This window comes from Lynx rufus, unplaced genomic scaffold (genome assembly GCF_022079265.1).
Source record: "Lynx rufus isolate CCGP_SWC_20201006 ecotype Redwood Valley unplaced genomic scaffold, mLynRuf1.p SCAF_1, whole genome shotgun sequence".
NCBI lineage: Eukaryota > Metazoa > Chordata > Mammalia > Carnivora > Felidae > Lynx > Lynx rufus.
Genome location: NW_025814823.1, coordinates 121,809,905 through 121,820,960, shown reverse-complemented (window position 1 = coordinate 121,820,960; position 11,056 = coordinate 121,809,905).

Sequence of the window (11,056 nt, the reverse complement as noted above, 5' to 3'; positions counted from 1 at the left end):
ACACAGATATAAAATACTGCTGTGATATTATTAAGAGAATAGTAATAGATGTTCCATATTTAGCCAACCTTGTGGGACAACAGCGGCAAAACAGTCACAGACGACAATAGAAATGTTCTAGTTTAGTAGAAAAAAATGACTTTAAAATTTGACGCCAGAATAGCCAAGTCTGTAAGATAGATAAAAGCTAACCTTTTAAAATCACATAAAAGGAAGAGAATGCAAAATAGTATTAAAAGTGATGAAAGAAATTACGCATAAAACTCTAAAAATTAATAACTTCTTTAACTAGATTATATTAGGACAGATCATACTCAACAACATTCATTATACCTACTGTCAAACTATCGGAAGATTAAAATAGAAGAAATCAAAATTAATGAGTATTTTATTGGTGATGCCCATTGTAAAAAAAATAGAATTGCAAAAATAACTTTGAGTTTTAGTCCCTGGTTTAAAAGAATAACGAGGGCTAGCTACTGAGAATAGCAGTTGGTAAAGAACAAGCATTTTTTGTGAGCCACGGACAAAGCACCAGTTGAATTTCTTATTAAGACATGTTCTTGAGGCACCTGGGTAGCTCTGTTGGTTAAGTGTCTGACTTCGGCTGAGGTCATCATCTCAGAGTTCCGGGAGTTTGAGCCCCGAGTTGGGCTCTCTACTGTCAGAGCAGAGCCTACTCCAGATCTTCTGTCCCCCTCTCTTTCTGCCCCTCCCCGCACTCTCTCTCTCTGTCTCTCTCTCTCAAAAATCAATAAACTTTGAAAAAATATAAAAAAAAAGAAACATGTTCTCATCTGTGCCAATAAGGGAGTGCATCTTTGAACAATTCAATAACTGCAAAGATATTCTCTGGATCTGCCCAAATAGGAGGCATCATGAGGAAAACCATGTCATCTCTGCCATGACAACTACTTTTGGACACACAAAGGCAATCCTGATTAAACACCATTAACGCAAGATTTAACTTACACATGCTAACAAGATGGGCTAGAATTGTGCAAGAAAGAAAAGATTCTCCTTATGTTAAAAAAAAAATCGTGATCTTCAACAGGAAATTATCTTTGATTTTGTAGTATCCACAGTTACCTGGTGTGAACTGTTCCTAGTATTAATAATGTTAGGCAAAGCTTGCAGGAACTCCAAAAGCTTGCACTGACAGGACTTGGGCTATTTTGCCCTTCTAAGATTCATTTGTGTTTCATTTAGAGAAAATGGTTTAACTAAATTGAAATAAAGTGTATGTGACACTTGTGATAAACGTGGCATTCCTAAAAATATTAGAAAATCAGAAATGTAAACAAAAACATTCGCAGCACTATAAAAGAGAATATTCAGAGACAAATAATCTCCAAACTAATTGCTACAGAGATTATTTGGGGGTTATTAGAAATCAACGTGTAATGTCAATTCAAGAGAGATTTGAATAAGTCACCTAACATATTGCCATTTTTTTGGTGCTCTTTATATTCTAGCTTTCAAGTTTTTTGAGAAAAAGAACTTAAGAAATAATTTATAGGGGTGCCGGGGTGGTTCAGTCAGTTAAGTGTTGGACTTTTGATTTCAACTCAGGTCGTTATCTCATGGTTCATGGGATCAAGCCCCATGCTGGGCTCCGTGCTAACAGTGTGGAGCCTGCTTGGGATTCTGTCTTTTCCCCCGCTCTGTCTGCCCTCTCCTGTGCTCTCTCTCTCTCTCAAAAATAAATATATAAACATTTAAAAAAGAAGTATTTTATAGTTCTAGATACTGCTCTTAGAGAAGTTGAAAATTACAGCAAAAGTGATAGTGATTTATATGATGAAATGAGAATATTTTATAACATTTTCAATGGTAATAACTTGTCATGAGAACCCACCACACTATTTAAACTTTAGTAAAATCCACTGCTGATATCTGAACATAAATGTTACTACATAACTTTATTGACAACTATTGGCTTACCAACTTTTCTCAATATTAAGTTAAAAACGAGGGGGTGGCTGTGTGGCTTAGTTGGTTAAGCATCTGACTCTTGATTTGGGCTCAGGTGATGGGCTCTCACACTTTGTGAGATCAAGCCCCGTCAGGCTCTGCACTGAGTGTCTGGAGCCTGCTTGGGATTCTCTCTCTCTCTCTGCTCTTCTTGTGCTTTCTCTCTCAAATAAATAAACTTAAAAAAAATGCAGATTTAAACAAATAGATTCTTCAAAAATTAAAAAACTTGTAAAAAGGACAAAAGAGAACTACACCCAATTAATTTTGTTATGAAGGTAGAAGGACAGGAGTGTGTGGGTGGCTCAGTTGGTTACGTGGCCAACTTGATTTCTGCTCAGGTCATGATCTCGCAGTTTGTGAGTTCAAGCCCCACATCGGGCTCTGTGCTGACAGTGTGGAGCCTGCTTTCGATTCTCTCTCCCTCTCTCTCTCTCTCTGCCCCCTCTCGAGTGCTCTCTCTCTCTCAGAATAAGTGAATAAAACTAAAAAGAATGTTAGAAGGACAGAACATATTCTATTGTACTTAACAGTTTGTTGGCATGTTCATATCTTTTAAAGTTTTAGACATCTGGTTCCCCATTTATATTTTTGCACCTGGTCCACAAATTCAGGGGTGGCTCTGACTGAGCATGTATTAATTTTATAATTAATACCACTAATAACTACTATTTACTAAGTGCTTATTATGAGCTAGGCACTGAGCTTGTTACTGTTTGTACAAGAGCTCACAACACCTCCGTGAGGTAAATGTCCGAATTTCACTTTACAGCTAGGGAAACTGAGGCTTGGAGAGGCAAAGACGCTTGCCCAAACACTGTCAAAGCTGAATTAGGTTTACATTCACGGTGCCCATCCTGATGGAGACTAGTGCTAAAGGCTGACGGAACACCAGGGAATGAGCTTTCTAAGTGCGGGGCCTACCTCTGGGAAAGATCTCTCTCTCCCCCAGATCGTGCTGCCTGAAATGCCACTATTATGCACTGACTGCTTTTCATTTTCAAGACTTTCCAGTCTGCACCTAGGTGGTTCAGTCAGTTAAGCGTCGGTTCTTGCTTTCCTCTCAGGTCATGATCTCAGGGTTTGTGGGAACGAGCCCTGAGTGGGGCTCCATGATAAAAAGCACAGGGCCTGCTTGGGATTCTCTCTGTCCCTCTCTCTGCCCTCCCACTCGTGTTCACATACACACTCTAAATAAATAAATAAGTACGTACGTACGTATGTAAGTAAGTAAATGGAGTCTGAATCTTGATTTCGGCTCAGGCCATGATCTCACAGCTTGCAAGATGGAGCCCTGCATTGGGCTTTGTGCTTGGGACTCTCTCTCTCCCCCTCCCTCCTTCACTCACTCTCTCTCTCAAAAATAAATAAACTTTAAAAACAAAACAAAGACTTTCTAGTCTCCGAAAGAAACCAGTGAAACTGGAAATACCCCCCTTCCCAGGGAGCCTTAAGATGATAACATATGAAGCCAGTAGTATTTCTCATATTTTTTCCACCAAAGTAACCTACCAGACCAAGAGTGCATTCCTAACCCCCAGGCATCTGAGGGCTCCACCCAAAAGATTCTTATCAATTTCTTTAAAGTCTGGTGCTGTCTCTTTAAAATCATACACATATTTTCCCCTATACTGTGTGTGGTGTGTGTGTGTGTGTGTGTGTGTGTGTGTGTGCGCGCGCGCGCGCGCGCGCCAGTTTTCCCTCTTCCTGTCTTCATGTATTTCCCGGCTTCAAGTAAAAACAATGCTTCAGAAGAGATTCTATGTTCACCTTAGAGTTCAAGGACTCTGGCATTCTGCCTGCTCCTCTGGTTTGAAAAGCAGAGGCTTAAACTGCTATCTGCGGCTACCTTGGTGGGGTTTACTTGACCCTTAGGGGAGCTCAGGGCCCTGCAGGAAAGGGAGAAGCTAGATTAACTTCTTCCCAATTTAGTCCAGGACCTGTCCCATTTGTCTTTTATTTTAGTCAGCTTCATAGTCTACCTCTGACTGTTTTGAAGGGAAGTGAACACTCTGTCATTACAAATGTATAAGCAGACTGGGCACCTGTTTGCTTGCAAAGCTCTGGGAGTTGGCAGGAGTGGGGCAGGCAATGAAGGAAGGAAACTTTCGAATTTGATATCCTATGATGCTGAAATTATCTAAGTCCTCTGCAGCTGCAAGTTCAAGAAAATGTACTTGATTCAGTAAATATTTATTCAGCTCTTCTTAAAGTGCCAGATACTATACTAGGCAGTGATGAACAGAACAGTCTTCTTGAAACTCAGTTTCCTAGGAGAGATATAAGCAGGCAGGTAACTGTAGTACAGCCTACAGCCTCATACAGGAGAAGAATGGAAACTCTGGAAGCTCAAAGGAGGGTCATCAAGCCTGGAACAGTAGACATGGATCCTGGTAGGCTTCTAGGAAAAGGTGACCTCTCAACTGAGGTTTGAAGAATGAGTAGGAGTTAGCCCAGGTCCTTCTGAAAGTGAAAACTCCTTCTGGAGTTGGCACTAATTTCAGCTAGCCTCAGGTTGCTTCTCTGCCCTGCTACATTTTGTTTACCCATTCTACTTGTCAACTGGGATATTTAGGAACAGAGATGCTAACTTCTTTTTTTTTAAGTTTACTCATTTTGAGACAGGTGCACGTGTGTGTGTGCGTGCACGCACACACACACACACACACACACACACACACCTGTGAGGAGGGGAGGAGCAGAGAATCCCAAGCAGGCTCCGCCCTGTCATCATGGAGCCTAACGCAGGGCTTGAACCCATGAACCACAAGATCATGACCTGAGCCAAAATCAAGAGTCCATCGCCTAACCAACTGGCCACCCAGGCGCCCCAGAAGTGCTAACGTTTTAATTATCATTTGGAACCATGGAGGTGAAGAGAGAAAAAGGAGTCCATCCCATTACACAAAACTACATCAGAAAGGCAGACCAGACTCCAGGTTTTTGGCATCAAAGTTACGGGGCAGATCCTAAACTCAGTTTAGATATTCACAGCTGTTTAACAAAGGGGAAGGGGGGTGTGATTTGTGCTGTCTTTGCCTCCCGGGCTGTGAACACAAAGGAAAGAAAATATTGTTCAGTGAAGAAGCAAGCTTCTCCCTCTAGTAGTATGTTTTTTGGTCATCACACAGTAGACAGCCAAGCCAATAATCCAGTCTGCAAAATTGCCAGCTAAAAAAACCAAATCCTTTGAAGTGGCTAATGAATACGCTCTTTTTAACTTACTCCGATCTCATTGCTGAGAGCTGTACAGTTGCTCCTGGGCAGAAGTTTCACTAATGTAGGGATGTTGACTGGCCACTGCATCAAATATTTATCAAGTCACAGATGGGAATCTACAAAGAGTTTGCAGAGAGGTTTAGTGTCTCCCTTTGGTTCTCAGGGAAGCACGTCAGCACCGCAAAAAGCAAGCGCACAATCACACACCTTTAAGCTGATGCTGATGGCAGCTGACCCATTTCAAACAGGTTAAATGGGGCTCCACTTAAAGAAATCACTGTTTCTTCTTAAAGTAAAAGTAGTACATCTTCACTGTAGTCGTTTTCACAAAATACCTTTACATTAGAAGAAGAAAGCTCACCCTTAATTTTGCCATCCAGACATATTGTGCCCATCTTTTAAACAAAACTTAAATCCTACTGTATCCGATGTTCTAAGCAAGTTTCACGGTTTTGCTTTTCTCACTTAACAATAGATTCTTAACGTCTTTGCCCAACATTGAGTGCTTCTCTACAGCATATTTTTATATACTTATACAAGATTCTAGTTCATGAATGTGCCATGATTTACCCAACCAATTTGTTGGGGTTGGACATTTAACTTGTTTCCGGCTTTCCACTACTGTAAGTGATGATTTTGCCAAGCATCCTTATAATTAATTATTTGTGCCCAGTGATGGTGTTTTCTCAGGCAAATGAGTGGAAAAGGAATTGCTGGGTCAAAGAGCTAGTCCGATACACCAGTTTACATTTCCCTGATCAGAGTCTGAGAGGGTGTGCGGCTGTTGCTTTGAGTGGGCTGTCTGCTCATCTGTCCCAAGCGGGGTTGGTCTGTGAGGTCACCAAGGGCTACAAATTGGTCCAGGAGTTTGGGGGTGGTTGGTTTGTACATTTGTTTGTTTTTGTAACAGCCTCCTTGAAACTTGAACTTTTTTCCTCTTTAATTTAACAGCTATCGTATTTCGCTAATCTCCGATCTTTATTTGGTGACACTGGAGAGAAAGAAGGATCTCTTCAATGATAAACAGAGCCCTTGGGTTCATAAGGAGTTATGGCTTGCTGTTTGGCATTACCACAGTTATTATGCCGGCTCTATCAGTATCTTTTTCCTCTAACAATAGAAGGCAAACTGCCTCCAGCAATTGAAGTCTCCTGCAACAGAGGTTCAGTGATATGTAGAAAAAAGTAGAGGAGGGAGGTGTCAAAATAAGATTGCCAGCTTTTGTTTTGGGCAAATGAAGACATTAACTAACAGTAAACACTGGTCATTTACTATCATCAAGTAATCACTAAAGAATGTACATTTAACACACCAGAGAAGAAGGAGGAGAAGCAGGGTGGGGGGGGGGAGGGGGAGTGGGAGGAGGGGGGAGGAGGAGGGGAGGGGAGGGAGGGGAGGGGGAAAGGTAATTCCAGAACAAAGTGCATTCTTACCTAGGAAAGAACAATTGGCATTCTTGTGCTGACATACACTGTGCCCTTATTTTTCTTCTCACAAAGGATTTGGAGACAACCCTTTGGATCAGTATCAATCTGTGGACCCTGGCTTGAGAACCACTGTCTTACAGGCTTGTGACTATGTCTTCCACAAGGAATGGTATCTGGCCCAGTCCCCTTCCTCCCTGGACAAGAGAGAAGTGAGAGAAACCCTCTATTCCTTCTGGAAGTCTATTCCTACTTGCTTGGTCTCTGTAGTGTTTCCAGACTGCAGTAATCTGGGTATCATTTTTTATAGCTAGCACATCTCCATAAACCACCTATATTGTTATTTATTTAGCATTTGCTTTAAAGCAATACTTTCTTAAACCTCAAAAATATTTTTTAATATTTATTTATTTTTGAGAGAGAGCGAGAGACAGAGTGTGAGCAGGGGAGGGCCAGAGAAAGAGACACACACACAGAATCTAAAGCAGTCTCCAGGCTCTAGGCTGTCAGCACAGAGCCCGATGTGGGGCTCACCCCCATGGACCGCAAGATCATGACCCAAGCCTAAGTCACACGCTCAACCGACTGGGCCACCCAGGTGCCCCCAAAATACTTTGTTTTTGATAAAGAAACTTGGCAAATGTTAAAAATAATATCATTCATCATAAATACAGTGAAATGTGTTATTAGATTCTAGATCTAATTTACTTGCCAAAGATTCCGGGACCGAGTCCTGTACTTTTTTGGTTTCAAAAGAGAAAGAGATAGAGAGAGATTTAATAGCAAGTGAAAGGTGTTAAAGATATATTAGCATGGATATGAGACTCTGCCCTGGGCAGAATTATAGAAATTGAGGGACAGTTGGCATGGAAAGAAACTTCTCACTATGCGAGGTCATGTGTTTTAATGCTTTGTATACCACTGGTAGGGGTGCCACAGTTTGGAAAGGACCCGTAAAGTAGAAAGAGAACCGAGCTTGGTTTCGAGCCCTGGCCTGGCTGTTTTCTGACTATGAATCCTCAGGCAAATCACCTCTTCTTAGAAACCTCAGCTTCCCCTGCTGTAAAATGAGAAGATCAGACTCTCCACCAGGGATATCGCAAGGAATAAACGAGAATAAAGCATTTTATCATGTCTAAAATGCTATACACGTCATGGAGGACTGGCCTCACTTGTGAGAGTATTTTTATTTATCGGTATCTAATCTTTTCTCCAGTGGCCCAGAATATACTTCCAGGCTAAACTCAACACAATAAAATTAGTAAGTGGTAAGCCTAAAATTAGTAGGTGGATTAAAGCCTTTAAAAATGAATTACTGGGGGCGCCTGGGTGGCGCAGTCGGTTAAGCGTCCGACTTCAGCCAGGTCACGATCTCGCGGTCCGGGAGTTCGAGCCCCGCGTCAGGCTCTGGGCTGATGGCTCGGAGCCTGGAGCCTGCTTCCGATTCTGTGTCTCCCTCTCTCTCTGCCCCTCCCCCGTTCATGCGCTGTCTCTCTCTGTCCCAAAAATAAATAAACGTTGAAAAAAAAATTAAAAAAAAAAATGAATTACTGGATCCCCTATCATGTGGGATAGAACCGGGTAGGACTGAACTAACCATTCCTAGGAATTCTGATCACTTGATCAATGGCTCTAATCAAGACAGCAGGAACCACTCTGGTTGCTTCTAGTCCCTTGCACCTAGTTCACACCTAGTTCACGGTGTGGCCCATTGGGGATGCTCAGAAAATGCTGAGTGCGATGAATGAATGAACCGATAGGTGAATGAGATAGCATCCCTATGTTACACTTCGGTCTTGGGAGTAGGTATCTGTGGCTTTTTGCCACCTAGTAGCATATTAATCATGTTTTTTAGTTTTCTATATTTTATGATGCTTTGACATCTTGGAACCTAGCAGACCCAGCAAGGAACAGCCCCTCCCATGGGTAGCTAATTCAACTTGCTAGTGAGCACTCTTTTAATATGCAAACCAATCAATCCTGAGTCCCTATCCCCCATCTGCCTCTTTTCTCAGACTCCTGCAGTGGACGCTATCCTCCTGCCTTAAATCACCCTAAGGCCAGGTATGAGATAGCTAGGGACCACCTCATTAGCCCAGGGCCCACTAAAATAGTTCAATTATTCGAACTATCCAATCTTAAACCTGGTCAGCTGGTTACCCTTTCTTGCCCACTCCTTCCCAAGAAAACCACCGCAAAGGCTTTTGCCCTGCCTTTTTTTTTTTAAGTTTATTTATTTATTCTGAGAGAGACAGAGACAGAAAGAGTGGGTGGGGGAGGGGCAGAGAGAGAGGGAGAAAGAGAATCCCAAGCAGGCTCTGCATTGTTAGCACAGAGCCAGACATGGGGTTCGATCTCACGAACATGTGAGATCATGACCCGAACCAAAACCAAGAGTCGGGTTTTTAACCCACTGAGCCACCCAGGTGCCTGGCCCTGCCTTCTTTTCTTTACTCTTGCCTCTGCCCCCTGATGCTTCTTCCCTGTGGCCCTGCTTGGTGTGGCTCACCCCTTCCTCTTGGGAACTGTGGGGAACAAACTGTCTTTTCAATGGCAATCCTCTCTTGCTGTGTTGACCTGGCCATATCTGAATGACCAACTCCAGGTATACTTTAAAACAAGGATCAACCTTGAGAACACTTCAGTGGCAATTCATGGTTAAAGGAGAGTTGATCCCCACTCCGACTCAGGGAGGAGAGTACAGGGGGGTCCGGTCTGAGCCCACCAACTCACGGAATCACGGTAGTCTCAAAAATGAACACATGAGCATATTAAAGTTGGAACAAGTGTTTTGCTAGGACAAAAACTCTTGATTTTTTTTTTTCCTGCTGGATTAGAAATTGGGAAAGCTTTAGGTCTGGAGCTATGCAGCCATTTTGCTAGCTGGAAGCAAAGAGCCTGTTTGAAATGGGGCCAAGCTGAGAAAGCAGTGCCAAAGGAGGAAGAGAAATCAGTTCCTCGAGGCTTCATTTGAGCCAACCCCACCCCCGGACTTTCCTGTTCCCTATTTTTAAGACAATTTAGATTGGGCTTTCTGTTCTTATAAATAAAAGAACCCTAATTTACAGGGTTTTCTTTCCCCCTTTCTTGATGCCCAAAGCCACATTTGGAGACATTTATAATTACAATTTTAATTAATTCTGTTCCATAGTTAGCGCATGCCAGGCACTGTGCTGGGCCCTAGGGACACAACATCTACCAAAACGCTTGAAGAGCTTGAGTTTTTATAGGCAGACAGACATGCAGACCACCAGGAGAGGGTGGGATAAGAGTGTTCATAGAGGTTCATGCAAAGGCTGTGGAGCAGGGAAAGAACAATCAGATCTGCCTGGCACTTCTCCTTCTTCTGTCCTGGATTAGCCACAGCCTTGACTCAGCCCAGTCTTGTGGGGTGTCTCTCCCACCTGCAGGAGCCTCAGCTCCATTGAGTGCTAGCATTCAATGACGACTGCCTGTGTCACTGTGCCCATGGTCGTGTCATTCTCTTAAGGCGGATATTATCCTCTCCATTTTAGAATGAAGATTCCTCTATTCAGAGACTTAGCTAGGGTAAACCACCCCAGTCAACCCAGTGGTCGACCTTGAACTCAAATGTAGAACATTTGACTCCAGAGGCCCCACACTTCATTGTTAAGCCACTCCTCCGTATTTGCTGAGGACTCATGCATGCCACGCTCCACCCCAAAATTGTAGAGGGACTTTCCAAAAGCATTCACTACTTTACAACAGAATTGGCTACATTCTAGTAGATGGCAAACAGTAGTCAATGGAGAAAAATCTTTTTAACACACGTTATTTTGCGAACCGCGGCTAGTGAGTAAAATGAAGTCCACCTGTGTCTGTGCACATATTTGCTCAAGACCCCAAACTCTCCTTTGAGACGTCTCTCTGCCTGGTGGTCCTCTGAGAGGGGGGCAGCCAGACGCAGCCCTAAGTGGAGAAGAACCCCTCGGGCCCCAAGATCAGGACTGCCTGTGGTCAGAAGGGACGAGGGGAGATTTCCGACTGACACCGGTCAGCAGCGAATGGTGTCTGTGCTTCGAGCAGAGCATGTGGGGCTTTTGAGAATTTCACTGTGCCTGATGGAGGCACCGGAGGCAGCTTGAGCCCCAGGCATATCGGCCACCTTGGCAGATTTCCTTTTTAAGCTTCATGTTGGCTTGTCAGCCTCATCATCCCAAACCAGTTAAACAAACAATTTATTAGACTGGCAGCCCCTCTGGATGCTGCAACTTTTATATAAGGGACCATTGGCTTTTCCACTTTCAACTACACTATAGTGATGTTCTTTCCAGAGGAAACAGCGTGGATCCTTCAACTTGGGTAAGAAGTGTATTACATGGGTGTGGCTATGCAATCCATATACCGGCTATGAATATTCATAGGCTCCCAGAGACATATCACATCAAATCTGTGCAAGGGAAGAAGGATTTCACTTT